The sequence below is a fragment of the Aedes aegypti genome, chromosome 2, assembly GCF_002204515.2.
Source record: "Aedes aegypti strain LVP_AGWG chromosome 2, AaegL5.0 Primary Assembly, whole genome shotgun sequence".
Lineage (NCBI taxonomy): Eukaryota > Metazoa > Arthropoda > Insecta > Diptera > Culicidae > Aedes > Aedes aegypti.
Window position 1 is genome coordinate 17,512,898 of NC_035108.1, and position 9,083 is coordinate 17,521,980.

Here is a 9,083-nt window from a genome sequence, read left to right on the forward strand (position 1 = left end):
ATAATGACTATATCATGTTTAAACTTTAATTTAAAAATTTGGTCCATAAATGAACCTTGACACTTTTGATCATGTTTGACATTCGCTTAGTCGACAAAAACACCACAGGGGTTTTAGTTCGACCACTAGACCTATTCACATGACGTCTCAAATCAGCTGATCGGGAAGTCCTTTGACAGGTATTCTATGAAAATGACAGGCCCGTGTTAGCACCGGTCCTCCACCGATGTAAACAAATGCATAGACGGATCTGTCACATGAAAAGGCCTCTTGGGTTGTTCCTATCTGACATTTTGTAAGGGACACGGAAAACAAAATACACCCAAAATTTGAGTTTAAGCCAAAGGATGTGACAAAATCTAAAAAAAATGTTTTTTGGGCTTAAACCAACGGAAAACATTAGAAAATTGAGTAAACATGTGTTTTTGGCCTAAACTTAAGCGTTTGGCACTAAAATTGGGACAGGGCTTTAGGACCCTATTTGCACAAATCATGAAGGTGCTGTTATTTGACAAGACTTGTAGTGTAATTTTGCGATTAGTCTGGTATTCTCTCTATGTCTATGATTTTATGATGATGGTACATCAAATAATTTTCTGGGTGGTTTTCAGCCTTCGCCAACGCCGATGATTTTTCAAATACTAGCTTAACATTTATGAAGAGATCTTGAGATTACAGCTATCAAATTAGGAACCACATATTTTCTAGCACCAGTACTGAGATTCTGGTGAAATTGCGGTAGAATTTTGATGCTCCCCGTGTGTTTTCTTAACAGCATGTTGAATTCCGATGTTCTAAGTGTTTCTGTGATATTCTCGTTATTTTGGTGGGGTTTCTGATAGTATCCTTGGAATGTCTAGAACTTTGAAATTATTAAAATTCTTAACGATTCCACAAAAAATCCCATTGAAATCTATAAAATATTTACCGACATTCAAAACGTTTATATTAAAGCTTCACTTTGAAATTCTTAAAGGTTTTTACAATAATTACAAAGATTGGTTTTCGGAATTACAAATATTCACACAATAATTCGCAGGAATCCCACCGCAATCTCATAGATTCTTACAGAAATATCGTCTCAAAGATACCCACAGAATTCCAAGAGATTAATATTCGGAATCCCATTCCCACCCCAATTCTAGAGTTTTTACCAGATTCTTAATATTTCCGCAATATTCCTAGAATGGTATTTAAATTTTCAGAATTATCATAAAAAATCCGACATCCCTATCGGAATCTCAAAGTTCCTACAGGAATTCCGGAATTCAAAAGGAAATCTGAGATTACACGTAAAATTCAGAATTACTTTATCAATATCTGAATTCCTACCGACATCCTAAAATTCCTAGAAAATAACATAATTATCGTAATGCCAGAATTCACACGGATATTACAAATTGCTACTGCCGATAATCTTACCGGAATCTCAGAATTGGCGGAGCGAAAGTTTTCGTAACCTCAGAATTCCTTTGCAAAACTCAAAATACCTTCCGATATATCAAAACTCATATCGTTTTCCCATGATTTTTACTCAAAAGTAAATTATTCCATTCAATTCCGAAAACTCAAAGCATGTGTAGCAACCTCTGAAGCTAACTACCAGTAGCTTTGCAGTAAATGCTACCTTTATTCATATAGCAATGCGTTGTTTGTAGTATGTTCGAAAGGTGTAGAAAGGAAAATCCACTCGTGTTCCACATATAGCATAAAACTGCATTCCAAAACAGCAAATAAATGTTTTCATCAGTTTGTTACTAGTGCTGATTTGCAATTATAGCTTTAAATAAACATGCTCGCAAAGGCGTAGGTACTAGGATTTTATTCCTAAAACCCCCTTATTGAAATATGCATGTCACTTTTAAACGCACATACCTTTATTACATCCATATTTAGTACCGAAAATATGTGAATAATATGTGAAGGTCAATTCAACATCATATGAATAAGTTTTACATTTGGATCGGCAGTTGTGTTTAATCATTAATGTGTAATCAAATGAATAACGTATTGTCCCGGTATTTGTGACGGCTAAGTGTAATGCATATAACTATACTATAACTTCAATATCCGTGAGTCTTATCATATGTATTGCATATAACTTGTAGTCCCCATTTCCGTCGCAAGCTTATATTCATATGACATTCCAAAAGTGCATGATTATATGACTACCATATAGGCTTTAACGAGAGAGTTGGCTCAGTGTAGCTGACCGCCGAGCGGCGACACTGATGTGTGTATACCTGAGACGAGACTCGCGAAGACGGTCTTCTTTTTCTGTGATTGCTGAGTTTTTTTCTTATTCCACTTTGTGTTTATACCAATTATGCGCATGCTGTTCAAATCCTCACATGAACCTCTCAGCAAAAAATGATTGAGTTTGCATCACATCGAATCATAAATATCCGTTTGAGTGAAATTTCATGCCAGCAAACGTAGCAGACATTAGAAATAATTAATCTTCTACTTAGATTTATCAGCAACTTTGGAAAAAACTGCTCCGCCGACTGAGGTTTTTAATAACAGTTTACGGTGGGCTGCATTTGACGTTTCGTGAGAGGGGAATCTGGGCTGCATATGACGTTGATATTTTTCCTCTTCGCGAGTCCCTCTCAGGTGTATACCACTCACTGATCGCGCTACGCTAGATTCTCAAATTTCTCAAACTTCCAACACAAGCGCATGGAAGAATGGTAGTGGAGAACTGTCAAATCGTGTGGTGCTCTGCGATATTATAGATGGCTACATAGGCCTATTCAAATGACGTCTCAAATCAGCTGATCGGGAAGCACTTTGACATTTCTTCTATAGTGTTTTCTGCGCTCGTGTACATACACGGTACATGTCACCAACACTACTTAAAAATTGCTGGTGGAAAATATAAACAAGGATCAGCTGTTCCCAGCAAAATCAAATGACAGTATTTTCAACCAGCAAATTTGCGCTTGTGTTCGTAACACCGCTCGGCGAGAGCTCAATGGAAATGACAGGCCCGTGTTAGCACCGGTCCTCCACCGATGTAAACAAATGCATAGACGGATCTGTCACATGAAAAGGCCTATTGAATCACGGAGAAAAACAAATAGTAAATCCAACCAATTTTCGGTTGTTTTCAAACTAAATTTTAGGTTGAATTTTGCCCAAACAAATTTTTAGCTTGAATTTACCACTTCGGTTGTTTGAAACAAACTACGATTCAAAGTTGTTTTCAAATCAACAAGAGATTTCAAAACAACAAAAATCTGACTTCAAACAACCAAAAAATTGATTGTTCATTTGACAGATGCAGAAAACAACCAATTATCTAGGTTGTTTCAAACCAGCTGAAGTGGTTTGAAATAAACAAAATTCATTTTGAAATAAACTAATGCGTTGTTTAAAACAAACGAGTGAATGGTAGTTTGTCTGTACTTTCTTATTGTTTTTCTTCTTATCATTATTTCAAAACTTCTCTGATGTGTTTATATGTACTTTATTGTTATTACCTTACACATATAAAAAACGACCCCCATAGAAATTTACTGTACCTATAACGGTGCCAACAGTACCCTTACCATTATTCTTGTTGTCACTTATTTATCATATGTTCCACGTATGGTACATTTGTTATGGTAGAACCGTAATATTACTAATAAAGCCCTCAGTACACTGTTTGTTAAGTGTGCCAATTTTTCCGCACGCATAAACCAACATGCAAACATCGGTCTCAACAATGACAAAACATCTGAAGTGTCAAGTGGATATTGAAGTGTTAGTTTATGCGTGTGGAAAAATTTGCGCACTTGGCAAAGAGTGTACTGAAGGCTTAAGTATTACGGTTACAGTAATGAGTGTTGTCCATTTATTTTTACAAATGGTCTCACTGTGTGGAGACATTATCGAAACTTAAAAGAACCATAAGTATTGATGTTCGTCCCCGACGGCAGTCTGACTGAAAAAACCGACAGGCATGTTTACAAAAATTAATGTCTTACTCATTGAATGTTCAGTTTCCCGTTTTTTCCTGTTTTCACGTACATATTTGGTTGAAAATTATCAAAATTCACCAGTTCAACATAAAACTTGCAGCGCAGTCGATAAAAAGGTGAGTATTTTGAATTTGTCTGCAACTGTAGATGGAATCAACGAATAACTAGAGGTTTTCTTCTCAGAACATTTCAGAACATTCTTGCAGCTGTGTGGATGAATAATCCAAATGCGAACGTAGCTGGTAAATCCACGAATAATGGCGCAGCCTTGGGCGTATTTCACAATCAAAAAAAAATGTCGGAGCAGATGCCGGAATCAATGAATTTACGAGTGGAATTACAGTGCGGGTCGTGTAATTTATACCTTTATTAATGTGGCACGAAAAAGTTGTAACTTGGTTCGGGAAGTGCACATAAAATAAATCTACAATCGTCGTTATGATCAATTATGTATTCGCCTTTTATTCCAAATCATCAAATTATTTATAATTTGCATCTAAAACCCTGAAAGCTCTTTTTATTTGTAACGGTTAAAACATATTGGAACCATAACTTGAATGTTCCATAAGCCGCCACATGCACTTTAAAAGATATGTTCCCAATACGGTCGATGAACAAAATTTGTATGGGGGAAATGAAATTTCGAAACGGTAAACATTCTTAACAACCCGTTTTTCGTACGGTCGGTTGGCTAAAAACTGTAACCATTAAGGTCGAAACAATACCCCAGTACTGTCCTCTTGTAGTTTGCTAAACCATATCCATTACGGTCAGATGAGGAAAATAGACCATTTTGTGTGTGGTTGTTTTACGGTTTTGATTTATGCGGGGACTCAAAGAAATAGAAATATTGGTATGGGTTGAGTGATAAAAATCCCGGCACTCCAATTTCCGATTGCAACCGTTTGCATTGCTTCTATTGCAGCAATTTGTGAAATGGAGAATCGTTGAAAAAACATGTTGACAGTTGTTCGATTGCACTTTTTTGTCTGTAATAATGTGAATAGAAATAAAGTAACATAACGAAAATTATTTCACCTATAAATACCTATAAATATGACTCAGATGGAGAGAATTCAATTGACGATCCCTGTGAAGAAATCCTCTAAAATTCCGGAGATTCTATAAAACACCATACTGCTAGCTAGTAGTAAGAAAACATATTTAACGAATTTTTCACTGATTACTTATGTAAACTAATTTTATGGGTTTGAACTTTACTAGAGAACGACTGTTTGCAACAATATGTTCAAGATAACTGGTTCCTCACCCCTAAAATAAATATAAACAGCTACTGAATGACGATTTTCAATAACCCAAAGAATGGTAGAAACAATGCACACATTTGTTTGAAACTAAAAATATTTTAGTTTATAATAACAAAAATCTAAATACAATCAAACATATATTTTAGTTTGAAAATACCTAAGAAAATAATTTGTTTCAACAAAAATCTTCAATTAAATATAACAAAACATCAAGTAGAAACAACCAAAATTTTAATTTGAATTTCAACCAAAATTTTAGTTGTTCCAAACTACATGGTTTTTTCTCCGTGATTGTTACGCTTAACAATGCTATATGAACCTTGTCACGAAAGGGTACAAACCTTGACACAGGTTGAAATTAACAACTATTGAGTGTTATATAGTTAGAGCACGTTAGAGTGTATTGAGTGACAGACAGACGATAGCTGTCGAGCTCCGGTACTTCCGGAATAGTTTGTGATGTGTAAGAGAACCGGAATGGTGGAATACCACAGTGACGACGAAGATGGGTGGGATCAGTGCCCGGATCGGCGTCCCAAATTGGTTAGAAGGTAAATGAATTGGTAATAAAATTTTTTGACGGAAATGGTCTATTGGCCATGATGAGAGAGCAACAGAGATAGCAAAGTTTTTGTCACCATGCACCATGCCTAAACAAAACAAACACATCCGAATCCAAAGAGCAACAAAGTGGAGACCGCGGAGGAACAGCTGATTAATATTCACCACAACGTGGAGATAAATTCATAGAGTAAAAAGGGGTTCCCAAAAACGTCGGAGAGATATAAATTGTAGGGGACCGTGGGGTGAACCACAGAGAACAGACATGGAGGCTCAAACAAAATTTCATCAAAACCATGTGTAAAAATTCGAATGAACCATCAGCGCCACCAACGCAGACAGCCCGACATACAAACTCGTTTCGACAACACGATGTCGCTAGTGAACGTCAAAATGCATTAGCACACAAAGCAACGCTAGCGACAAGTGGCAATTTTCGATATCGACAACAGCGCCAAAGTGTAAAAAGCGGCAAATTTGTAGCCTACTCAATCTGACGACAGCGCCGCGTAACAGGAGCATAACGACATACTTTGAAATGACCAGTACAATGCTTTACACACGCGGACGAGTAAAGATGAACGTCTGTTCTCTGTGGGTGAACTACTGTGCCGCCAGTTTTTCGTTGTTTTTCAATAGTTAGAGGCCACAAAACATATGGGTCCCTTGGGAAAATTTGTCCAGTAAATTAATAGAAAGCTTATGAGCAAATAATATTTTTTCACGGAAATGGTCTATTGCCAAAAATAACAGCTGGTGGAAACAACAAAAGTTTACTATTAAGGGGACACGGGAGACCGTGTTATTTTCCCTATCTTTCGTCTCACTCTAACAATAATCATCAAAACTTTGTGGAAGCAAATCTCGAGTTTTAGTGAACCGATGAAGCTGAAAATTTATCGGGTTGTGCACTACATATATAGAATCATAGTGATACATTTTCGCCTCGATATATAGAGTGTTTTTTGGGATTTGCTTCTTGAAATGGATAAGGTGATTATGATGACGTCCCGTGCGGCCTTAAAAAATAAATTTAATTGATATCAAAATGAAGAAGGTATAAGCACTGACTAAACTGACGTGGTGGCTAGAGCATTTTGCTTCATGAATAATAGCCAAATATTTGAATGAAAATGCGTTGGAACACTAACTCCACCTGGCGGTTTTTGTAAAAAAACACTTTGACGGACAAATCTTTAGCACTCCGAGGAAAAACTACACATGTACGGGTAAAAATACGAGGAATATATTTAATAATATTTGGGAAATAGAGAATACAAAAATCTAAGCTTTCCTTTACGAAATAAAATTTTCTTGACTCAAACATATTGCTTTAGAATCAGACTTACATGATTGTCGATAGTTTTGACAAAACTAAAATGCATCATACGAAATTGATTTAGTTTATTTTAGATTTAGTATTTTACTCATACCTTACTAGTTTGAAACCAGTGTGTATTGTTTGGTTTGAGCAGTTTGGCAGTTCCATCTGCTTAGATTTGTTTGCTGTATATAAAAATACACAAACTAGGAAGATCAAAGTTGAATATTACGTGATTATTACCTGTTACCTGAGTGAAAATGAAATAAACCTGAAATGAACCTCAAAAGTTGTAAATGTAAGTATTTTTTGTAGATCTGCAGGTGAAAAATAATAAATCAGTGGTTGCCTTTTCAGAAACGAGAAAAACCCGCAGCCGCGCAATCAACAAGAGCATCTAGCTGTAAACAAAAAACGATGATAGTTGCAGGTCGAATTCAACAAAAGGTTCACTTTGCTGGCAAAGCTGCTAAGTTTCCGGATAGCATTCTGGAACGATTCTCAACTACTTCAAGAAGAGCAGAGAGGGAACCGTTTTGCGTAAAACTACCTCCGTGGATCATCAACAAAGGCGCAAGCGAAAATCAAACATCGTTCCTGTAGCGGTGATAAAAGCTGTCAACCTTCAGAATGGTTCAGAATGGTCGTTATCCAAACTTCCGCCGTGGAAGCAGGTTGTGGTGGTGATTCGGACAGCGAATTTCAGCGTAGTCGTTCCCTGAGCTCCCGAGTGAAGTTACCAAGTGTTTGGGAGAAACCGCAGATGATTAAAGTGCTAAGCGAAAAAATAGCAAGAGGTACAGAATATGTTTATTTTGGGGCTTCAGGTTCCCATCTGGCGCCGTAGCGGACAAGCCTTGACCAAATTGCATGGCTATTAATATAGAGTCGTTTCATATCTCATTACCAATCATTCAGAAAGAGAATAAAAGCAACAATAAAATACAATAAAACCAAATAAAATTTTATTTGCGTTATAAAATACTCAACCTATTTTAGAACAATGACCATTTTCACCCGCAAACAACTGCATTCTGACAGTTTTCAACCACGCAATGAAACGGTTGCTATGCCTACTAGACATATTCGCCCAACAGAAGGAGCTGATATTTTTTCTAGATCATTGATGCAGTATTTTCACGAAATGATAGGATCAAATCAAAGCAATGCTGGATTGGGAAATGAGGAGTGTGCATTTTCCTACTCCCTAATTTATTGATCAAAGCAACGCAATGCAAAGGATATTTTGAAGACTGGTCAGCACCACATATTTGGCTCGGGAACGGGCTAAGAGTTTAACGTAACATGAAATTTTGCCAAAGAAATTCATCTAAAATTATTATTTTTGTCTCTTATGGGAATATTTTTTTAATATACTACAAAATAAGCCGAAGGGATACAATTTTGTTGATTTTTTTTCCACAGCCAAGAATTGTGGTTTGATGAAGATTTTTTTTGTTTTATTTTTTACTATGGGACGTCAATTTCTTTTGAAAATATTTTGGTTGAAGTAGTCAAATTTGTAGGATGTACTCTGCCTTGGTTTTGAGATATGGGAAACAATGTGAAAAGCGTAAAATTTGTTTTACCCAAATACGAAACATTATCGAAATAAAGTTTTAAAGTGAAAACACAAGGAAGTTATCTCACAAATCTAAAATATCACAAATATGATCTAGAAATATTGTTCACAAAAGGGCGTAACCGAAACTCAAATTAGAAGATCGAATACCTTCGATTTTTATGAAAATACGTATCTTTGTGAATTTAAATCCAGCTTCCCAAAATATATGCTTCAAAACATATTTCAACTCAAAATTTAATTCAACAAAGTTTATTCATAAAATCTCAAATCTTATTAATGAAGGGCGAAACCGAAATTTAAATATTGAAATATTGAAAGATGGTACACCTTTGATTTCTATGAAAATACGTATTATTGTGAATTTAAATCCAGTTTCTCAA

The 9,083-nt window shown here is 35.9% G+C and overlaps 2 long non-coding RNA genes across 2 annotated transcripts; both read left to right on the forward strand.

Moving 5' to 3' along the window:
• The first annotated feature begins 3,915 nt into the window (after positions 1-3,915).
• LOC110676543 lies at positions 3,916-4,417 on the forward strand. The gene is made up of 2 exons (XR_002500496.1): positions 3,916-4,084; positions 4,152-4,417. It is a non-coding gene; the product is annotated as an uncharacterized LOC110676543 (long non-coding RNA).
• Positions 4,418-7,114: 2,697 nt separating this feature from the next.
• LOC110675358 lies at positions 7,115-7,891 on the forward strand. Its single transcript, XR_002499400.1, has 2 exons — positions 7,115-7,416; positions 7,476-7,891. It is a non-coding gene; the product is annotated as an uncharacterized LOC110675358 (long non-coding RNA).
• The last annotated feature ends 1,192 nt before the right edge of the window (positions 7,892-9,083 follow it).